The 24967-nt window shown below is 42.1% G+C and overlaps 1 non-coding gene across 1 annotated transcript; it reads right to left on the bottom strand.

Annotated features, from left to right (window-relative positions):
- Positions 1-835: 835 nt before the first annotated feature.
- Trnar-ccu (transfer RNA arginine (anticodon CCU)) lies at positions 836-910 on the bottom strand. Its single transcript has one exon. It is a non-coding gene; the product is annotated as a tRNA-Arg (tRNA).
- Positions 911-24967: the final 24057 nt, after the last annotated feature.

The following is a 24967-nucleotide window of genomic DNA, read 5'->3' as shown; positions in this document are numbered from 1 at the left end:
GTAGATGACTCTCATGTCGAGGGTCCGGTTTCGATTTCTGGTGCTACCAAGTTTTTCCTAGCTGGTATGATCAGATTGGGGTGCAATTAGCGTCATTAAGCTAATTGGGGACCTACCTATTTGAGGTGTAGTGGTTCCACGATCTTAGAGGAAGGTTGAATCATTTGGGGGGTGTCAGCAGCGTCAAAGGTTCTCAAGAACGTCGTCCAGTGGCTCAGCGCACCGCGAACCGTAGATTTATACCGCGAAATGCATGGGGATCAACGCCTCAGGGGTAGGACTGCCTACGTTGACACCCTTCATACCGCCGACTGTGGACATTACATGTGGATTCTGAGCGGCCGTATGTCTAAAATGTTTTCATCGTCCGCTCAGAAAGTACCTTGTCGTTTCAACGCTGGACGTCGCAGTTCCGGTAGCCATCGCAGGCGGATCAAGAGAAGAGGTCAAATGTGGATAAGGGGAGGTGTGACGACTTTTCCATTGTGTGACACTTCCACGGTGTCATTGGGTAGAGTTATGGTGAAATTTGTCCATTTTCATATAATTAACACACCATACACCAAACATGAACAACTGAGGGCTCCGTCGCAGGGCGACACGCTTTCGTACCGTTACAGAGGGAAAAGTAGGCACCTTCGAGCCTAATTCCGAACTTTTGTAAGTCAATCGGAGACAGCCATAAGATTTTGAGAAACTGATTTTTTAATTGTGTTGCGCAATGTATTTTTTGAGATAAATGACGTAAGTTTCAGCCAGGTGCATTCCAGAATGAGATTTTCACTCTGCAGCGGAGTGTGCGCTGATATGAAACTTCCTGGCAGATTAAAACTGTGTGCTGGACCGAGACTCGAACTCGGGACCTTTGCCTTAGGCGGGCAAGTGCTCTACCAACTGAGCTACCCAAGCAAGACTCATGCGCCGTCCTCACAGCTTTACTTTTGCCAGTACCTCGTCTCCTACCTTCCAAACTTAACAGAAGCTTTCCTGCGAACCTTGCAGAACTAGCACTCCTGCAACAAAGGATATTGCGGAGACATAGCTTATCCACAGCCTAAGGGATGTTTCCAGAATGAGACTATCGCTCTGCAGCGGAGTGTGCGCTGATATGAAATTTCCTGGCAGATTAAAACTGTGTGCCACATCGAGACTCGAATTCATGACCTGTGCCTTTCGTGGGCAAGTGTTCTACCAACTGAGCTACCCAAGCACGACTCACGCCCCGTCCTCACAGCTTTACTTCTGCCCGTACCTCGTCCCTACCTTCCAAACTTAACAGAGCTGAGTTGCTATAGCACTTGCCTGTGCAAGTTTATCAAAATTTGAGTTCGAACGTGGTGTTATAGTCAGCGCAAGAACGATGGGTCACAGCATTTCCGAAGTGGCGATGAAGTGGGGATTTTCCCGTACGACCATTCCACGAGTCTAAATTGATTATCAGGAATCCAGTAAAACATAAAATCTCTGACATCGCTACGACGGGTAAAAGATTCTGCAAGAATGGGACCGATAACGACTTATGAGAATCGTTCAGTGTAGCAGAAGTGCAACCTATTCGCAAACTGCTGCAGATTTCAGTGCTGGCACCTTCAAAGAGTGTCAGCATTCATACCATTCAATGAAACATCATCAGTGTGGGCTATCGGAACCGAAGGCCCTCTCATGTACCCTTGATGACTGCACGACCCAAAGTTCTACACTTTGTCTGGCCCTGTCAAAACCGATATTGTGCTGTTGAAGACTAGTGTCAGACCAGTCACTTTTCAAATTGTATCGAGCGGATGGTCGTGTACGGGTGCGGAGACAACCTCTTGAAACCATGGACCCTGCATGCCAGGAGAGGACGGTTCAAGTTGGTGGATGATCTGTAATGGTATGGGGCGTAGTCGGTTGGACTGGTATGGGACCCCTGATACTTCTAGATATGACTATGACAGGTGATAATACGAAAGCATTCAGTCTGATCACCAGCATCCATTCATGTCCGTTGTGCATTCCGACGGATTTGGGCAATTACAGCAGGACAATGCGACACCCTACACACTGATATAGAGTGGCTCCAGGAACACTGTTTCGACTTTAAACACTTCCACTGGCCACCAAACTCACAAGAACATTATTCAGCATGTCTGGAATGCCTTGCAACATGCTGTTCAGAAGAGATATCCAACCCCTCGTCTTACAGATTTATGGACAGCACTGCAGGATTCACGGGATCAGTTCCCTCCAGCACTACTTCAGATATTAATTAAGTCTATTCCGGTAGTAGGGTCACCTTCATGTCGTCCCACTCTCCAATGTTGCTAGATGTATCCAAGATGGCGCCAATTGCGCCATCAAAGATGGAGACCATGACGTCAGCTGATGATGCAAGTACCATTATCCAAGATGGCGGATTTTTGTGGGAAGATAGGTCAACTGAGCTACCTCCATTTACCTACCCCCCCCCCCCCCCCCTGAAAATGGCGGGAAGTTAATATTCCATCAGGATAATGCAGCACACCACACCTGCCTCTACTAATTTACGAAAATGGTGGGAAAGAAAGGGCACTTGTACTACCTCCACTAACCTAAGTCATCTGACCGCTACCTCTTCCTAGGAACTGGATGGGAAAAGGACTCAGCCTGTTCTGGAAAAAATTCGTTATTTCCAGTCTTTATTTAAACAATTAGAGGCAGTACTGCCATCAAGTGTGTTGACTCCAAGGTCAAGAATCCATCTGACCTAGTACACAGTACTGCAACTAGAGGGTGCTGTCATCCCTTCTGTGAAGTAATCCAAGATGGCGGTCTGATGGTGGAGACAAAGGGCCTCATAACAGGAAATGTAAGGGTATATTGTTTATTTGTAAAAAAACTGTTAGTGGGGGTTGGATTTCTCTTACTCATCATTCTCTGCTGTTTGGAAACATGAAGGTCTTGTAAGAAGTAATTTCATGCAGCAAACTTGTTGCATAACCTAATGTTTGGCACTGTACTCTGGGTGTCTTAACCCAATGTTTGGCCCTTTATCAGCACTTAATCTATTGTTCTGTTAAGTCGTTTTCCATGTCACTCCCATTTCCTTAAACTATTGCACCGCCTTTGATACCAAATTGAATAATCAATTATGTCCTTCTACCATTTTCTGGTACACTTTACAAATTGCACATGCTTTCGAACGCCATTTATGACGCATTCTACTTTGTCATATACCCACTTCAACTACTGAAATGCATATCGCATAAAAATTACGCAAATTAACGTAGTAACCTACTGTTCTGCTCCATGTCACCCACTCACATACACCTTCCCCTTAACTTCTTCTGCTAATACCATGTTGACATAAAAATTTTATCCAGATCAATTAAATCGATGTTCTTCAGATGCATGGGGTAGTTTTTTTTAATTCATGGCATACATCCAATCGATGGAATACAGTCTAAACAAAAGATCGCTAGTAAAAACACATCCCACCACTACACACCTGACAAAGATGCCGCCAACTCCGCACATGTCCCCAGGAGTTGAGATGCACTGGCAGCTCCCGGTGAAGTGACTATGCGGTTGCCAGCTGCCAAGAGATGCATTGGTATCAGCTCGGGTTCCGCAAGGATGAGGAGGCCGCAATTCTTTCATACTTGACACCTGAGAAATACCTGTCGAAATACATGTTCACCTAGATACCATTGCTGATGTGATGACACATAGATGTGGTGCGGGTTCAGTGCTGAGAGAGATGATCCAGTGATTCCCAGAATAGCAGAGGGCGCATTGCAGCTATCAATCCTAAGGGGACAGCCCATTCATCACTGAATTTACCCATCCAACTGCTGCTGCTGCTGGTGAGGGAACACTGTTCGCCATTGTTACCTGCAGACGAGACTTTCAATGAGGAAATTATTTTGCACAGATCTATACATTGCAAAATCCAACAAAAGTTGTCTACAGATCATAAAATACATACAAGACTCACAAAAATATTGGGAGACAGGAACATATTTACCAGTGTAACTACAATTAAATATTACGATTTCTGCTGCAGTCTGACACCGATTGATGTACTGGTAATGTCTTCTATTGACAGCTGTGGTTCTGAAACGAATATCGGTATCTATACTGCACATAATTTTCCACATAAAAATCTCTCTCACACCTTCAAGGTTATCGATGTGCTGAATCTATATGTCCCTTGTGATAGGACACACTCTCATAGTCTGGTTATGCCATAACATAAGCCACAGTAGATTTACATTGCAATATATACACATTTTACACAAACAGTGCAGTTACCTTTTCAGCGACCGAAGAAATGGTATGTCAACACTAACACTAGCTATATGTATCGATTCTTCACAGACAAAGGAAATTATCTGACAATGTCTTCGAATCAGTGCTTCTGGAAGGTGCTTCATCCTGCCAAGATTCAGTCAAACAAGTGTTATGATGGACATGCATTCTGGACTATGTCATAATAGATACCGCACCCACAGACATTATGCTTGGAAAGACATCTCAGTCATGTGTAGGTGTACTGATACCAACATCACTGCCGGCCGCGGTGGTCTCGCGGTTCTAGGCGCTCAGTCCGGAACCGCGGGACTGCTACGATCGCAGGTTCGAATCCTGCCTCGGGCATGGATGTGGGTGATGTCCTTAGGTTAGTTAGGTTTAATTAGTTCTAAGTTCTAGGGGATTGATGACCACAGATGTTAAACCCCATAGTGCTCAGAGCCATTTGGACCAACATCACTATCGATAGAACAACAAAGAGAATGAGAGGGTACGCTCAGGAGTGCCAATAAGGGAACAAATTGTTACAGTGGTATTGCCCTTCCTATCTCTACACTATAGCAGATCCAATTGAACACTTCCATTGGTATATTGTGCGGCTGTTTACGAAGTGAATCTATCCCCACCTACGTTCGGATATACTCCTCAGTGCATTGAAATCACAATTCACTACGTCCGATCATTCCTTCCATTACGACTATACATATGTAATTCTTTTCTTTTTATGTGAATAGTAGTTTGACTAGTTCCCCCAGACGTATGTCGGAACATAAGCCACAGTACTTTTACATTCAAGCAGTAGCATGTGCCTCAGCAGTTAAACATTGCAAAGTGGCCTCTAGATCGTCAAATACGGGAAGACTCATACTCAATTACACTGCTCTGCCACTGAGGAAAGGAGTTTCAATATTAGAGCGTGAAACCCGTCTCCAACCCAGCAATATATCACTGTGTACTGTGTTGATGCAGTAAACAACAATTTGTGTCCTGAGCCATAAAAAATCGCACGTTTTACATCATTTGTATAGCTATCGAACACCAGACACTCGTACATACACCGCGAAGACAGACAGCACCGTATATACTCGTCGCAGCACTAGATATTTTCCTGCAGCTGACAGTCACAAGTAATCCACTCCCGACGCGTCACTAAAGTGCCCTCTGGAGACTGAAGTCATTCTCAGAACGGTTCTATAGATTCGGGCTCGTTTCCCCTCGGCACAAACGCATTACTATTTCTGGTCCTGATCTGCTTGCATGCTTGCTTTCCTACACCCTTTTCCAGGCTCTGGGATTACAAGAACACATGTATTTTCACATGGTTTGTCATAATATTACACCATTTTCGCAGTACTTCTCGATATCAAGCACACAGCAGTACCCTAAGGATCGCTCGCGCAACATAATTCCGAAGATATAGACTGGAAATTATTTCTCTACAAACCTGAAACCATAGCAAGGTGTTGTGTGGTGTAAACCACAGAGTAACCAGAAACTTATCTCATCTACTTAGAACTCGAAAAAAATAGAGGAAGCTGTTAATTCCACTCATGAATACCGATGTCGATGATGTAACACATTCCAAATCATCCCTGTATTACAAAGTCAGCTGTTTGCCATGTCTAGAGAACCAGCCAACGTGTCTTCCACCCAATTTTTACCTGCTAGATGCACACACCACAATCGATGTTCTCTCAACTAAATAAAAGCGTGAAATGTGCAGAAGCAGTCAACCCGACAAGTTACGTGGGAGGTAATAACGGTCCAGCGCAAACTCACGTCCATACGGAATCTTCTCAAATTACCAGGCGCTTACGAAAGCTATCCAACACATATTAAATATTAGTTAGCGACTCGGCCGTCTAGAGGACAACACAGTTAAGTCAGCTACATTCCTAAACTCCAACAGGCTTTTCGATTCATACAGCTCCTACTGATAATGGGAAACGTGAATCATTCCTGCCACAGGTCAGCGGCGTTGCTCGCAAAGCACACACAGACAGAATCGTCCTGGGGAAAAAAAACGGCCTCAAGTATATTTTATCCCTGTACACACATCTAAATGTTACGACTGCAGTCTGAGTTGAACTACATTCTACAATGAGCGAAGTATCAGAAATACACCCTACTGATGGCTGTGGCTCTGGAAGTAGAAGTGTTGGAACCATTCTTATGACTTGACATATCTTCCGTTTGCTATCACAGTACTCCACGTCAAATCCATACCTTCAACTATGACTGGACATACTCATTTCCTTTGCACATGTTGGAACGCAAACACATACTTGATAAAACTGATTCTCAATGTAAATATATCAAGCACTCCTTACTACTAAGTATAATACTTCATCATTAATTGATTGCTGGCGATACGAAATAATACTGACCGAAAATCAACAATGGGTAGACATGCCTCATAAGTTTTTCTTGCAAGTGCTTCCTCTGTGTCTTAGAAACAGAGGCGTAATCGTCTTACGAACCACTATATGTTAAAAGGAAAAAAAAACACAAAAGTATTACCATTAGAAGCGCTCTTGATTCTACATCTGCACACAAGTATCCATGTTAAAAGCTATACCTGCTTTATTAATCCATGTATGGACGATGGCCGTTCGATCCAAGGCATGGCTTTCCAGGCGGGAAGGAACGCCCTGTCCCCGATACGAATCCACCTGGCGGAATTTTGTCAAGGTATGGTGAACGAGCCAATCTGTGGATGGTTTTTATGCGGTTTTCCATCTTCCTCGGCGAATGCGGGCTTGTTCCCCTTATTCCACCTCAGTTACACTATGTCAGCGATTGCTGCGCAAACAAGTTCTCCATGTACCCATAAACCACCATTGCTCTACTATACAAACATAGGGGTTACACTCGTATGGTGTGAGTCGTTCCCGGGGGGGTCCACCAGGCGCTGAACGACACAATAACCCTGGAATCAAGTCTTTCCATTCAACCACAAATCTGAGTTAGATCCTAGAGAGAAGTCCTTTAATCATTGCAGCCAATAGTGAATCATATTTCTGGCACTCTCATATCTCGAAACGAGCCACCTTTCTCAAACCTATCTGCTACAGTAAAACTGCAACGTGGTTTTAGCCCATATGCAATTTGCGACTACCCTCAGACTCCGCGCTACCGCCCTTGCAGCTTTTCACATGCCATTATTTCAATGAAAGTCGGAACTGAGTAGAAGTCGGAAAAAGCTATAACTACCACCTTCTGTAATCCATGTAGAAACAGGTGAAGCTGAGTTAGTGCGACAAAATTGTATTTTGATCATTCGATGGAAACGAAGCTGGCTCCTGCAACACGAGGTTATATAAAAGACGAAGGGGAACCAGAGGAAGGATGTAGATTTTTCTACTGCTTTGTGGTGCTCCTCCATACTACAAGCAGGTACTACAGATCCACATCCCTCATGGCCCATTCAGTTATATCACTCCAAAATTCTGTCGTCGTTATTCTGCTCCATCCATCAGGGAAAAATTACGAACTATAAAAACTTCGCTAACTTCATCCGATAGAGAACTCAATAACATTTTTACCCCATCTCCCTCCTCCCTTGCATCGAAAAAAATACTGAATGCGTTTTGGCATCGAGCACATGTGATGATCCTATTAAAAATACAGGTATTGATATACTGCACAGACCAGTTTAAAATTTTATCCTTTGTACTGTAGGAGGATAACTGTATCTCACAGACTATTCCTTAAGTCGCAAGAGGCTACCTGTGACCCTGGTTGAAACATTTCTTTTTTTTATTGGTTCCTCTGTAACATGCTTTGTACAGTGCCATAATTTTTTATCCCCACGACGACTTCGGCATCTGTTCAGGTTCTAAACTGACATTAACACGTTCTGAACCATTGCCTCTCACAAAAAAACTATATTTCACATGGGGTAAATCATGTTGTTGCTGTGGCTACCATAACACACCACACACACTGGATGATTTTAAATAAAAGTCGGTTACAACATAAGGAAACTGGAGGAGCGCGGTGTCTAGCTTTTGAAGATTTTGTTCCATTGTGTCTAACTTTTCAAGATTTTGTTCCATTGTGTCTAACTTTTGAAGATTTTGTTCCGTTGTGTCTAACTTTTGAAGCTTTTGTCCCATTTGTTTCTGATTTTGTTCAAGTATTGTATCTAACTTTTGAAGCCTTTCTCCCATTTGTTGTATTAAGTCGCAAGACGCTACCTGTGACCCTGGTTGAAACATTTCTTTTTTTTATTGGTTCCTCTGTAACATGCTTTGTACAGTGCCATAATTTTTTTTCCCCACGACGACTTCGGCATCTGTTCAGTTTCTAAACTGACATTAACACGTTCTGAACCACTGATGTCTGAGACAGGTTCCTCAGTGCTGTGCGGCAGTGAATCTGAACCGGCAATATCCGCATTTTCCAAAGCAGAAAATGTGTCTTGACTTATTTGAGAAAACGGTGAGGACGCAAAACCAGAATCTACAGTATTTACAAGATTGTGTCCTGTCATTTCGGATTCCTGAGGCGAGCTGTTGCCGACCGATCGATCGATAATGCTTCCCTGTTCACTAATTGCTTCACTGTCTACACCATTATTTGCCACCCGCTCCATTTCCCTATGCACAATTACCAAATAACTACTTTGAATGTCTGTTAATTCATTACACGGTGGTGCTGATAAGCTACGCTCGTCGTCACTATCATTTCTCAGTTTACTTTGGAGGCTGATGTTACGTTTTTCATACGCCATAATTGTCACGTATTTCACACGATAAGAAGAAAAGCACAATTTGAAGAGCGAAAATGAGAAAACAGATTAACATAACACTGAAAATAGTGTCTAGTTAATTGCAAGCGCAGCTGCGAAATACTTGGTGCAAATCTACAAGCATGCCACAACTGTTTTACTGTACAACAATGAAACACTGCAACTACAAAGGAAATTCTCTCTACAATTACGCTCTAGCAATAAACAATAGCTACACTAATTACCCAAACTACAAGAAAAAATTAGAAAATCCAGTGAGGTATCCTCGGCTAAGGGTCGACATATGAAACGTCCCCTTACCAAAATTTGTGAATTACTGTGCTGATAAACTTCTTGCATTATTTCATTTTAAGTAACTCAGCAGTTAAATCTTCACGTGTTTGTTCAAGCACGATGTCTAACTTTTGAAGATTTTTATGTAATTTGGCTGTTTAGGTTTTTATGCTGGTAACGTCACGTAGCGCTCTATATGAAAATCACTGGCTGTGCTGTGTGAAGTCTATGGCTGGTTGGCATTGTTGGAACATTCATTATTGTAGTGTTGGGCAGTTGGATGTGAACAGCGTGTAGCGTTGCGCAGTTGTAGGTGAGCCGCCAGCAGTGGTGGATGTGGGGAGAGAAATGGCGGAGTTTTGAGAGCGGATGATCTGGACGTGTGTCCATCAGAGACAGTAAATTTGTAAGACTGGATATCAAGAACTGATATATATATATATGTAATGACTTATGAACTCTATTAAGGTAAATGCATTGTTTGTTCTCTATCAAAATCTTTCATTTGTTACCTACGGCTATCAGTAGTTAGTGCCTGCAGTAGTTACAATCTTTCATTTAGCTGGCACTATTGGCGCTCGCTGTATTGCAGTAATTCGAGTAACGAAGATTTTTGTGAGGTGAGTGATTCATGAAAGGTATAGGTTATTGTTAGTCAGGGCCATTCTTTTGTGGGGATTTTTGAATGTCAGATTGCGTTGCGCTAAAAATATTGTTTGTCAGTTTAGTGTTGACCAGAATAGGTAAAGAGAGAAATGCCTGAGTACGTTCAGTTTTGCTCAGCTGTTTGAAAATTAAATAACGTAGAGGTTTACCAGCACTGTCATTCTTAATTTTTCTTAGGGGATGTTTCAAGTTTTCAAACTGCTGTCCGAAAGTGATTGACAAGCTCTACATATAATGTCAGGTGGCACAGTGATGGAATAGCTGATGGCTCTGTCTTCTGTTTCGACTGATACCTCACATTGCAGTTATGTACGCTATCATTGTTTCGGTGCTATCCGTCCCCAAAAGGTGTTCTCTCTCCACAAAACTCTTTCTCCAAATCGAAAAAGCCTTGGCAGTCAGTCATTATGTGGTAACCAACACTGTGCCAGTGGATGGATGGAATGGAAAAGACACCGCCAATCTACTGAAATATTAAGCATTACATTTGATGGTGCGAACAATTTTAGCAATTTTGCAGTAATTCCAACTCCGAGAAATGATGTGACACCGTGTTTCCAAGTTTCAGTATCATAGCTAAACTACCCCCTCTCTAATTTGCGAGTATCATAGCATATGTAGATAGGTGACTGTTCAGTACGTCCATTCTTTGTTGGTTCTCGAACACATATATTATCAAAGTATATCAGACAGTGCGCTACATATTTCTAGAACTTCAAGCAAAGCTCTTAATTTATGATCTAGCTCTAAGCGGCTGTGAGTCACAGAGAATTCTCGGAGTCTTAGGGCAAAATTAGAGACTGAATGACCACCCCTCACATGGTCATTGACCAACCTGCCCTGCAGCACCGTTACCGATTTCATCTGCAACCAATCAGAAGTAGACCCCTACATTCTATGTCTCGTGAATGAATGGAGCTATCCGAGTCCAAGTGCACAAGATTCTTCTAGATGCGCCCATGTCGGGGAGGCTAGCAATCCTTATTGATGTATAGTAACAGATTTGAAAGTGTTGTGATGTCATAGCAATGGTAGATTTTTATGCGTGATGGAGCTCGAGATGGATGGAGCTTGAAGCATTTTTATGTAAATAAACCGAGCCATCAATTTTAAAGTATTATTCCAGAGTCTAGGATCAGCACTTGGAAGGTATTGGTAAGAGATGACATAAACACATTCTCTCCTAATGCTACAATGTTCCGACTTAAAACGTGCTATAACGGTAGATCGATCGCGTTTCCAACCTATCAGTCGTATGAGAAGTAAGGCTGTTAATTTTCCAATCTAAGAAATATATTTCAAGAGCATGACATACAGTGTCCTTGCAGATTTCTCTACGTTAACTATGGTATCGAACTGTAAAACGAGAAAACTATTTCTTTAAAACATTTGCTCTGTGTGATATGAGCACAATATAGCTCTCCAGAGATGTGTAGCGTCCACTGTTAACATCCGATCATGCTTCAGAAATTATGATATGCCTGCATCAGCCCTATATAAAATGGTCGTTAGTAACGGGAAATAACTCTTACAAGGAAACAGATAAACGCACATCAGCAGCGTCCAACATGTGAAAATTACAAGTCATTCCGCCACCGACTCTGTAAACACCACATCTGTCCAGTAAATGTATACATGGGAACTGCAGTGCCTCACGAGCACCTATCGCTAACTTAGTTATGAAGCTGAATGGGACAGGGGAATGGAGTACATCGCATAAATCATAGTTCGTTCAGAGAAATTTTTTAAGTTTCATCACACATGAGACTGATGTCTCCGATGACCGACAGGTTTACCATTAACGATCGCAAGTAAACAGTGCTTTAAATCACATGCAGAACACGTGGCTGTATACCAGTCGAACGCATGCTATGTCACATGACTGATGCATACTGACAGAACAGTGTAAAAATTGACCTGCAGCAATTTCTCCCTCTCTAGAATGCATCATCAGTCTACCATTAAATCGTACCTCGTTACATCTCTACCTCAATCGATCACCCCGTCCACTCTCTGTTACTCTTTAACGCAGATGGATGTAAGTTTAGAGACAGATGGCTCTTTGTCTTCCTGAAAAGCATCAAATACAGCAGTCAACTCGCTTGTATCACTGGTACGTCAATAGACATACAGTATAATGCTGCCTCGACAGAGAAAAATTGACTGCCTCCCTGATTCCCTTCATTTCGATGCCAGCGTTTTCTCGGATTCCTGCAGCATACTTGTTCCCATGTACAAATTGTTCTGCGCCACCCAGAAGATACGCAAGTACTTTCTCAATTTCCCCTCATTTCGGTGTATAATCGGTCAATTTATACTTATTCCCCCGTCACTTTTCGCAATTATATCAATTTTATGTCAGTTCTATCCACGCGATCATGACATAACCACTCGTTTTGCGATCTAAAATTGCTTGTAAATGTAGTACAGCTGCCAACACCTAACCCAAATGCACTGATTGGGAGGCATAATATAGCATTGTACTCGATTGTATCCAGTTACCTCCACATTTGGGGAGCGTTTGCTCTGATTTCTGTATGTCTGTGTGTATGCATGTGTCACGGTTCATACAGCTTTCTCCGACTTCTACTCAGTTCCGACTTACATTTAAACAATCACATGCGGAAAGCTGCAGCGACGGTAGCGCAGAGTCTTAAGGGTAGTTGTAAGATGCATAAGGGCTACATAAAACTATGTTGGAATTTTACTGTAGCAGGTTCGAGAAAGGTGGCTCGTTTCGAGATATGAGAGTGGCAGAAATATGATTCACTACTGGCTGTAATCATTAAAGGACTTCTCCATAAGATACAATGCAGGTATGTAGTTGAATGGAAAGACTTGATTCCAAATCATAGGCGTCATTTCTACCGAAGGCGTACCACTGGAGATCTGAAAAGCTGCAGTCCATTTCTTATGACCTGAAACACACCATATACTATTGTTGGAGATCCTTCTCAATAACTCAGTGGGTTTATCACAGAACCTCTGACATGGCATCGAGACAGAATACGTTGCAAATACTAGAGTAATACCCAATGGAAGTGGTGCGAGGGAGATGCAAATTCCGGTTTCATACCCTGCTCCTCAGCTGAATCACTTTGAAAATTCAATAATTTTATTAGAAGGGTTCACCGTCGGCGACGTGTAACCGCACTGCTGGTGTGATAATGTACACTCTGGCAATCACCGTCTATATTCAGTGTCACGGTATTTGTCTGGAAAAACCATGTCATTCGACGGTAATGCCGTATGTGGATTTGTAAAGCCGGTAAAGCTTTTGACATGGATCCTTGAGTGCACCTTTAGAATCAAGACCGCTTGTGATGGTAATAGTTTTATGTTTTTCCTTTTAACATATAGGGGTTTGTAAGACGATTACGCCTCTCTTTCTAAGACGCAATGGAAGCACTCGCAAGAAAAATTTATGAGACATGTCCACCCATTGTTGATTTTCGAGCAGTATTATTCTGCATCGCCAGCAATCAATTATTGATGAAGTATTATACTTACTAATAGGGGGTGCTTGATAGGTACACCTTGAGTATCAGTATTATAAAGTATGTGTTTTTGTTCCATCATATGCAAAGGAAATGAGTATGTCCAGTCGTAAGGAAGGTATGGATTTGACGTGGAGTACTGTTATAGCAAAGGGAAGAGTATGTCAGATCATAAGAATGGTACAAATATTTCTATTTCCAGAGCCACAGCTGTCAGCACGGTGTATTTCCGATACTTCTCTCATCGTAGAAAGTCGTTCAGCTGAGACCACAACCGTAACGTTTAGTTGTATGTACAGGGTCTAGGGGGAGCGTCTTTGATTCATGATCAAAATGTTTTCGATCCCGGGTTCGATCCCCGCCACTACCTAAATTTTGATAAATAGTCAGAATTGGCGGCCGAAGACTTCCGCAATAAGAGGTCAGCCTCATTCTGACAACGGCCTTGTTAAAGAGGGCGGAGGAGCGGATAGAGGTTCAGGAAACACCGACAACGATAATTCAGGTATACATGCCGACGTCGCAAGCTGAAGATGAACAGATAGAGAAAGTGTATGAGGATATTGAAAGGGTAATGCAGTATGTAAAGGGGGACGAAAATCTAATAGTCATGGGCGACTGGAATGCAGTTGTAGGGGAAGGAGTAGAAGAAAATGTTACAAGAGAATATGGGCTTGGGACAAGGAATGAAAGAAGAGAAAGACTAATTGAGTTCTGTAACAAGTTTCAGCTAGTAATAGCGAATACCTTGTTCAAGAATCACAAGAGGAGGAGGTATACTTCGAAAAGGCCGGGAGATACGGGAAGATTTCAATTAGATTACATCATGGTCAGACAGAGATTCCGAAATTAGATACTGGATTGTAAGACGTACCCAGGAGTAGAAATAGACTCAGATCACAATATAGTAGTGATGAAGAGTAGGCTGAAGTTAAAGACATTAGTCAGAAAGAATCAATAAGCAAAGAAGTGGGATACGGAAGTACTAAGGAATGACGGGATACGTTTGAAGTTCTCTAACGCTATAGATACAGCAATAAGGAATAGCGCAGTAGGCATTACAGTTGAAGAGGAATTGACATCGCTAAAAAGGGTCATCACAGAAGTTGGGAAGGAAAACATAGGTACAAAGAAGGTAGCTGCGAAGAAACAATGGGTAACAGAAGAAATAATTCAGTTGATTGATGAAAGGAGGAAGTACAAACATGTTCCGGGAAAATCAGGAATACAGAAATACAAGTCACTGAGGAATGAAATAAATAGGAAGTGCAGGGAAGCTAAGACGAAATGGCTGCAGGAAAAATGTGAAGACATCGAAAAAGCTATGATGGTCGGAAGGACAGACTCAGCATACAGGAAAGTCAAAACAACATTTGGTGACATTAAAAGCAACGGTTGTAACATTAAGAGTGCAACGGGGATTCCACTTATAAATGCAGACGAGAGAGCAGAGAGGTGGAAAGAATAAATTGAAAGCCTCTATGAGGGTGAAGATTTATCTGATGTGATAGAAGAAGAAACAGGACTCGATTTATAAGAGATAGTGGATCCAGTATTAGAATCGGAATTTCAAAGAGCTTTGGAGGACTTACGGTCAAATAAGGCAGAAGGGATAGATAACATTCCATCAGAATTTCTAAAATCATTGGGGGAAGTGGCAACAAAACGACTATTCGCGTTGGTGTGTAGAATATGTGAGTCTGGCGACATACCATCTGACTTTCAGAAAAGCATCATCCACACAATTCCGAAGACGGCAAGAGCTGAGAAGTGCGAAAATTATCGCACAATCAGCTTAATAGCCCATGCATCGAAGCTGCTTACAAGAATAATATACAGAACAATGGAAAAGAAAGTTGAGAATGTGCTAGGTGACGATCAGTTTGGCTTTAGGAAAAGTAAAGGCACGACAGAGGCAATTCTGACGATACGGCTAATAATGGAAGCAAGGCTCAAGGAAAATCAAGACACGTTCATAGGGTTTGTCGATCAGGAAAAAGCGTTCGACAATATAAATTGGTACAAGCTGTTCGAGATTTTGAAAAAAAGTAGGGGCAAGCTATAGGGAGAGACGGCTCATATACAATGTGTACAACAACCAAGGGGGAATAATAAGAGTGGACCATCAAGAGCGTAGTGCTCGTATTAAGAAGGGTGTAAAACAAGGCTGTAGCCTTTCGCCCCTACTCTTCAATCTGTACATCGAGGAAGCAATGATGGAAATAAAAGAAAGGTTCAGGAGTGCAATTAAAATACAAGGTTAAAGGATTTCAATGATACGATTCGCTGATGACATTGCTATCCTGAGTGAAAGTGAAGAAGAACTAAATGATCTGCTGAACGGAATGAACAGTCTAATGAGTTCACAGTATGGTTTGAGAGTAAATCGGAGAAAGGCGAAGGTAATGAGAAGTAGTAGAAATGAGAACAGCGAGCAACTTAACATCAGGATTGATGATCACGAAGTCAATGAAGTTAAGGAATTCTACTACCTAGGCAGTAAAATAACCAATGACGGACGGAGCAAGGAGGACACCAAAGCAGACTCGCTATGGCAAAAAAGGCATTTCTGGACAAGAGAAGTCTACTAATATCAAATACCGGCCTTAATTTGAGGAGGAAATTTCTGAGGATGTACGTCTGGAGAACAGCTTTGTATGGTAGTGAAACATGGACTGTGGGAAAACCGGAACAGAAGAGAATAGATGAATTTGAGATGTGGTGCTATAGACGAATGTTGAAAATTAGATGGACTGATAAGATAAGGAATGAGAGGTTCTACGAAGAATCGGAGAGGAAAGGAATATGTGGAAAACACTGATAAGGAGAAGGGACAGGATGATAGGACATCAGCTAATGCATGAGAGAATGACTTCCATGGTAGCAGAGGGAGCTGTAGAGGGCAAAAACTGTAGAGGAAGACTGAGATTGGAATACGTAAAGCAAATAATTGAGGACGTATGTTGCAGTTGCTACTCTGAGATGTAGAGGTTGGCACAGGAAAGGAATTCGTGGCGGGCCGCATCAAACCAGTCAGTAGACTGATGACAAAAAAAAAAAAAAAAAAAAAAAAAGAAAAAAAAAGAAAACCACCCAGGGATAACATATAAATCAGACTGCTTTTTTCTTGGGACGATTCTGTCTATGTGTGCTTGGTGTGCAGCTCTATTGGCCTGTGGCAGTAATGATTCGCGTTTCCCATTAACTGTAGGAGCTGTCTCAATGGAAAAGGCTGTTGGAGTTTAGGAATGTTGCTGACTTAACTGTGTTGTCCTCTAGACGGCCGAGTAGCTAACTAATATTGAATATGTGTTGGATAGCTTTCGTGAGAGCGTGGTAATTTGAGAAGATTCGGTATGGACGTGTGTTTTTGAGAAGATTCGGTATGGACGTGTGTTTGCGCTGGACCGTTATTACCTCCCATGTAAATTTTCTGGTTGACTGCTTCTGCACGTTTCGCGCCTTTATTTAGTTGACAGAACATCGGTTGTGGTGTGTGCACCTAGCAGGTGAAAAACGGGTGGAAAACACGTTTGCTGGTTCTCTAGACATGAGAAACATCTCGCTGAATTTGTAATATAGTGATGACTTGGAATGTATTACATCATCGACATCGGTATTCATGAGTGGAACTAACAACCTCCTCTTTTTCTAGTTACTCTGTGGTTTACAGCACGCAACACCTTGCTATGGTTTTTGGTTTGCAGAGAAATATTTTCCAGTCTATACCATCGGAATTATGTTGCGCGAGGGATCGGTAGGGTACTGCTGTGTGCTTGATATCGAGAAGTAATATTATGACAAACCATGTGAAAATAAAAAAAAAAATGGTTCAAATGGCTCTGAGCACTGTGGGACTTAACATCTATGGTCATCAGTCCCCTAGAACTTAGAACTACTTAAACGTAGCTAACCTGAGGACAACACACAACACCCAGCCATCACGAGGCAGAGAAAATCCCTGACCCCGCCGGGAATCGAACCCGGGAACCCGGGCGCGGGAAGCGAGAACGCTACCGCACGACCACGAGATGCGGAAATGTGAAAATACATGCGTTTTTGTAATCCCAGAGCCTGGAGATGGTTGTAGGAAAGCGAGCATGCAAGCAGGTCCGGACCACAAACAGTAACGCGTTTGTACCGAGGGGAAACGAGCCCGAATGTATAGATCTGTTCTGAGAATGACTTCAGTCTCCTGAGGGCACTTTGGTAACTCGTCGGGAGTGGATGACTTGTGACCGTCGACTGTAGGAAAATATCTAAGGCTGCGACGAGTATATACGGTGCTGTCTGTCTTCGCGGTATATGTACGAGTGTCTGGTGGTCGATAGCTATACAAATGATGTAAAAAGTTCGATTTTTTATGGCTCAGAACACAAATTTTATATATATATATATATATATATATATATATATATATATATATATATATATATATATATATATATATATATATATATATATATATAATCTTCATCAACACAGTGCACAGTGATATATTGCTGCGTTAGAGATCGGTTTCACACTCTACTATTGAAACTCCTTTCCTCAGTGGCAGAGCAGTGTAATTGAGTAAGAGTCTTTGCGTATTTGACGATCTGGAGGCCACTTTGCAAAGTTTAACTGTTGAGGCACATGCTTCTGCTTGAATGTAAAGGTACTGTAGCTTATGTTCCGACATACGTCTGAGGTAACTAGTTAAACTACTATTCACGTAAAAAGAAAAGAATTACATATGTCTAGTCGTAATGGAAGGATAGATTGGACATGGTGAATTGTGATTTCAGTGCACTGACGATTCATTTCGCAAACAGCCGCACAATATAGCAATGCAAGTGTTCAATTGGACCTGCTACAGTGTAGAAACAGGAAGGGCAAAACCGCTGTAACAATATGTTCCCTCATTGGCACTCCTAAGGGTACCCTCGCATCTTCCTTGTTGTTCTATCGATAGTGATGTTGATTCAGTACTCCAAGACGCATCTGAGGTGTCGTTCCAAGGATTACGTCCATGGGTGCGGTATTCATTGTCACATTGTGCCGGATCCCTGTCCTTCACAACTCTTCTTTGAGAGAAATTTTGCAGGATGCAGCACCTTCCAGAAGTGCTGCTTCGAAGACTTTGTCAGATAATTTCCTAGCACTCTGAAGAATCGAGATATATAGCTGGTGTTAGTGTAGGCATACCATAATTTTTTCGGATACTGTACAGATATAAAAGATAACTCTACTGTTTGTGTAAAATGTGTATATACTGCAGTGTAAATTTACTGTGACTTATTTTAAGGCATGACCAGACTATGAGTGGGTGTCCAATCATAAGGCACACGTAGATTCACCACATCGATAACCTTGAAGGTGTTGTTGTGGTCTTCAGTCCTGAGACTGGTTTGATGCAGCTCTCCATGCTATTCTATCCTGTGCAAGCTGCTTCATCTCCCAGTATGTACTGCAACCTACATCCTTCTGAATCTGCTTAGTGTATTCATCTCTTGGTCTCCCTCTACGATTTTTACCCTCCAATACTAAATTGGTGATCCCTTGGTGCCTCAGAACATGTCCTACCAACCGATCCCTTCTTCTGGTCAAGTTGTGCCACAAACTTCTCTTCTCCCCAATCCTATTTATTACTTCCTCATTAGTTATGTGATCTACCCATCTAATCTTCAGCATTCTTCTGCAGCACCACATTTCGAAAGCTTCTATTCTCTTCTTGTCCAAACTATTTATCGTCCATGTTTCACTTCCATACATGGCTACACTCCATACAATTACTTTCAGAAATGACTTCCTGACACTTAAATCTATACTCGATGTTAACAAATTTCTCTTCTTCAGAAACGCTTTCCTTCCCATTGCCAATCTACATTTTATATCCTATCTACTTCGACCATCATCTGGATTCTGTACAAAATGTAAATAGCTTTTCGCTCCCTGTATTTTACCCCTGACACCTTCAGAATCTGAAAGAGAGTATTCCAATCAACATTGTCAAAAGCTTTCTCTAAGTCTACAAATGCTAGAAATGTAGGTTTGCCTTTCCTTAATCTTTCTTCTAAGATAAGTCGTAAGGTCAGTATTGCCTCACGTGTTCCAACATTTCTACGGAATCCAAACTGATCTTCCCCGAGGTCGGCTTCTACTAGTTTTTCCATTCGTCTGTAAAGAATTCGTGTTAGTATTTTGCAGCTGTGGCTTATTAAACTGATTGTTCGGAATTTTCACATCTATCAACACCTGCTTTCTTTGGGATTGGAATTATTATATTCTTCTTGAAGTCTGCCGGCATTTCGTCTGTTTCATACATCTTTTTCACCAGATGGTAGAGTTTTGACAGGACTGCTTCTCCCAAGGCCGTCAGTAGTTCCAATGGAATGTTGTCTACTCCGGGGGCCTTGTTTCGACTCAGGTCTTTCAGTGCTCTGTCAAACTCTTCACGCAGTATCGTATCTCTCATTTCATCTTCATCCACATCCTCTTCCATTTCCATAATATTGTCCTCAAGTAATCGCCCTTGTATAGACTCTCTATATACTCCTTCCACCGTTCTGCTTTCCCTTCATTGCTTAGAGCTGGGTTTCCATCGGAGCTCTTGATATTCATACACGTGGTTCTCTTCTCCCCAAAGGTCTCTCTAATTTTCCTGTAGGCAGTATCTATCTTACCCCTAGTGAGATAAGCCTCTACATCCTTACATTGGTCCTCTAGCCATCCCTGCTTAGCCATTTTGCACTTCCTGTCGATCTCATTTTGGAGACGTTTGTATTCCTTTTTGCCTGCTTCATTTACTGCATTTTTATATTTTCTCCTTTCATCAATTAAATTCAATATTTCTTCTGTTACCCAAGAATTTCTACTAGCCCTCGTCTTTTTACCTACTTGATTATCTGCTGCCTTCACTACTTCATCCCTCAAAGCTACCCATTCTTCTTCTACTGTATTTGTTTCCCCCATTCCTTTCAATTGTTCCCTTATGCTCTCTCTGAAACTCTGTACAACCTCAGGTTCTTTCAGTTTATCCAGGTCCCATCTCCTTAAGTTCCCTCCTTTTTGCAGTTTCTTCAGTTTTAATCTACAGGTCATAACCAAGAGATTGTGGTCAGAGTCCACATCTGCCCCTGGAAATGTCTTACAATTTAAAACCTGGTTCCTAAATATCTGTCTTACCATTACATAGTCTATCTGATGATACCTTTTAGTATCTCCAGGTTTCTTCCATGTAGACAACCTTCTTTCATGATTCTTAAACCAAGTATTAGCTATGATTAAGTTGGGCTCTGTGCAAAATTCTACCAGGCGGCTTCCTCTTTCATTTCTTAGCCCCAATCCATATCCACCTACTACGTTTCCTTCTCCCCCTTTTCCTACTGCCGAATTCCAGTCACACGTGACTATTAAATTTTCAGCACCCTTCAATATCTGAATAATTTCTTTTATTTCATCATACATTTCTTCAATTTCTTCGTCATCTGCAGAGCTATTGGCATATAAACTTCTACTACTGTAGTAGGTGTGGGCTTCGTATCTATCTTGGCCACAATAATGCGTTCACTATGCTGTTTGTAGTAGCTTACCCGCATTCCTATTTTCCTATTCATTATTAAACCTACTCCTGCATTACCCCTATTTGATTTTGTGTTTATAACCCTGTAGTCACCTGACCAGAAGTCTTGTTTCTCCTGCCACCGAACTTCACTAATTCCCACTATATCTAACTTTAACCTATCCATTTCCCTTTTAAATTTTCTAACCTACCTGCCCGATTAAGGGATCTGACATTCCACGCTCCGATCCGTAGAACGCCAGTTTTCTTTCTGCTGATAACGACATCCTCTTGAGTAGTCCCCGCCCGGAGATCCGAATGGGGGACTATTTTACCTCCGGAATATTTTACCCAATAGGACGCCATCATAATTTAATCATACAGTAAAGCTGCATACCCCCGGGAAAAATTACGGCCGTAGTTTCCCCTTGCTTTCAGCCGTTCGCAGTACCAGTACAGCAAGGCCGTTTTGGTTATTGTTACAAGGCCAGATCAGTCAATCATCCAGACTGTTGCCCCTGCAACTACTGAAAAGGCTGCTGCCCCTCTTCAGGAACCACACGTTTGTCTGGCCTCTCAACAGATACCCCTCCGTTGTGGTTGCACCTACGGTACGGCTATCTGTATCGCTGAGACACGCATGCCTCCCCACCAACGGCAAGGTCCATGGTTCATGGGGGGAGGAACCTTGAATGTATGAGAGAAATTTTTACGTGGAAAATTATGTGTACTATAGATACTGAGATTCGTCCCAGAACTACAGGCATCAAGAGGAGACATTACCTGTACATCTGTCCGTGTCAGACTGCAGCAGCAATTGTAACATTTAATTGTAGTTCCTGGCACCTAGTACTCTAGTGAGTCTTGTATGTATTTGATGATCTGTAGATAGCTTTTGTGGTGTTTAACTGTCAGCGATCTGTACAAACTAATTTTGCTACTGTAAGTCTTTTCTGCAGGAAAAAATGGCGGACAGTGCTCCCACACCAGCAACAGCAGCAGTTTGACGGGTAAATTCAGTGACAATCGTGAATTCTCGTTAGGATCGCTAGGAACAACGCACCCTCTGCTATTCAGGGAAGCACCGGAACATCTCTCTCAGTGCTGGACCCTTACTGGAGCTATGTGCCATCACGTCAGCAATGATGCCTTGGTGAACACCTATTTCGACAGCAATTTCTCAGGTGTCAAGTATGAATGAGATGCCGCCACCTCACCCTTGCGGGACCCCAACGGACAACAACGACGTTTGGCATTTGACAACCACATCGTCACTTTGCGGGGGCCACTGGTGTATCTCGACTGCTGGGGACCTGTGTGGAGTTCGTTATTATTAGAGTCAATTCTGGAGTTATTGTCACTGTTTTTTTCAATGTCCGAGTCGGACTCGGTCTGTGTCTCTTGTTTGTTGCTTTCCATTTTTGCTAATTGTTTATGTGTTACCATCATGGTTCAAGTGACTCTGAGCACTATGGGACTTAACTTCTGAGGTCATCAGTCCCTTAGAACTTAGAACTATTTAAACCTAACTAAACTAAGGGCATCACACACATCCATGCCAGAGGCAGGATTCGAACCTGCGACCATAGCGGTTGCGCGGTTCCAGACTGTAGTGCCTAGAACCGCTCGGCCACACTGGCCGGCTGTTACCATCATGCTACATGTAATATATATTGCAAGAAAAACCTTTAAACACTTTTGAGAATGAACTCCTGAAATTAATTCACTATGGCAATAAGTTTCGCTTAACTCAGCATGAATTGCAATTAAGGGTGAAATAATTAACATTAATGGCTTGTTGCCATTTTGAGTTTCACATGACACATTTCGGCCATTTTGTGGAATGGTATGACTGCACTGTTGTAATAAACTGTATGATAAAAGTAATTTGAAATATGCGATCTTGCACAAAAATGACTGCTACGGTTACGGAAAATGTTGACAAAGCTAGGAAGCAAGCTATAATTAATGAAAGGGCATGGACTAATGTGCTAATGTGAAAATGCGGTGTCTTACCTTGGATTCAAGTATGCAGTGTAGATTCCAGGTTTCATCAACAATTCCAATGGTTCATCTTTTTGTTTGGTCTTTACAATTATTCAATGGCAAAGGCTAGTCAGATATGATCTCTTTATCTGTGCAACGAAGAAAAACAATGTAGCAAATTCAATAAAAGGTTCAGACACGAAGTCGCCAGCTTGACTTTATCGTGGCTTTTCCTGTCTGGCTTGAGTATTTCAGAGAACAGACAAATCATAATAGGTAATGATAATAGTGTGTGATCAGTGTATACAGACTTTGGGCATTTGACAATGGCTTTTTGCGTAGTGTCCGTTCAGTGACTTTACTGGATATATTTCTTTATCGGACTTCGAAGATTGAATAAATCCTAAGTGTTCTTTCGTACTGGACCTTTGATAATATTTGTAACACGGAACCTTTAACCATGCCAAGACGCTGTTTAATTGGAACAATATCTTGCAACATAGGTGCAACACAAGATTAAATAACATCACTGTATTCACAAAATATTATCCTCAATTAAATAACATAGACACATTAATTGTGTTGCTATGTGCAACTATGAGTAAGCCTAGTGAGATTGCGTTTCCATAAAACAGAATAATCGTGGTGTGCCACCTGCAGCGATGGCAGATATGCGTCCGATCAGGGCAGCTTCCAGAACAGAAAAGGTGCCCTCCTCTCAGGAAGACAACTGAACTACGTAATTTTTCTAATGTTTCAGCGGTTGCACGCCACAATCGATACAACCCCTTGTACTAATTAATATCTTAAGTAATTCGTTATTGATATTCTGAACTTATATCTAAATTTTGCAATATATGCTCGCCTATCCTGCAAATGTGCCTTTAAAGCACACAACTCGTAATTAATCAACCCTGAAGATGATCTTTAAGTAATTTAAACAAGTTATCATTTCTGACTATTTTCGACTGATGTTGTTAGAAAAAAACTTCAGTCCTTGCACGACAGTTTATGGTTCAAAAAATCGGCAGACAAAAAAAAAATGCAATCTCTGTTTCTGTTGATGACTGTGATAAGGGGACAGATGTTTTGGATGGCTATTGGGCAAGACATCATCTCTACACCTGTTGGACGAAACGGCATACTGTAGCTATCCTAAATTACAGGGTCAAAATTTAAACACTGCATACTTCCTCAAGCCTAGGCAAAGTGAGCAAATCGGTTGCTTTTGTTTATTTAGATATAGTCTATGGCTTACAAGAACCTCAACTTGCTCATAGATAGTTCCCAATAAAAGCCCAAAAAGCATGTTTCTTGGGTACACAAAATACCACTTGTGCAATTCCATAATTTCTATGGATGGTAGATTGTCGACACTTTTACCACATGTTCTTAATTTCATAGGAGTCCAGTCATAGACTCCTACAGTCGTCAGGAGGCAGCCGGCGGGATGTGGTGATGGGGACCTAGTTACGCTCGAGAGCTCCAAGAAAACATAACTCAAAGCAACAGATTTATTAGGCAGTAATACAGGTTTGTTTTCCAAAGCGCCGATCCTCAGCAAGGTTGGCGAGGCAGCACCTTCTCAGCAGTGGAAAGGCGGCTTGGGTGCGAGTTGCAGCACCGCAAGTGCAGCGAAACGTTGGTTGGTGGGCTGTTGCGTCACAGGGCGAAAGTATACACGTGGCCTACGGCAGCCTCCAGCTCTACCTATTGATCTCCAAAGCGCTCTCGTTGATGTAGAAGATTTGCAATCAGTAGTCTCGCCCAGGTCCATGTGAAGTACTCGCTGGCTCGTAGGTGTAGACTCTCAGCCTGTGTCTAGGAGACAGGAGCTGTCAGCATCGAGTCAGCATCATGTCCCCTCTCTTCAGAAGGGAAAACTACTGGGACAAAACTATATCCTCATATATACAAAAACAAGATTCTATTGATCTTTAGAAAAAAACCATACTATAAGTAGAACAAAGTAAAACT

Source organism: Schistocerca gregaria, chromosome 5, assembly GCF_023897955.1.
Source record: "Schistocerca gregaria isolate iqSchGreg1 chromosome 5, iqSchGreg1.2, whole genome shotgun sequence".
Lineage (NCBI taxonomy): Eukaryota > Metazoa > Arthropoda > Insecta > Orthoptera > Acrididae > Schistocerca > Schistocerca gregaria.
This window is presented reverse-complemented; position numbering and strand designations above follow the sequence as displayed.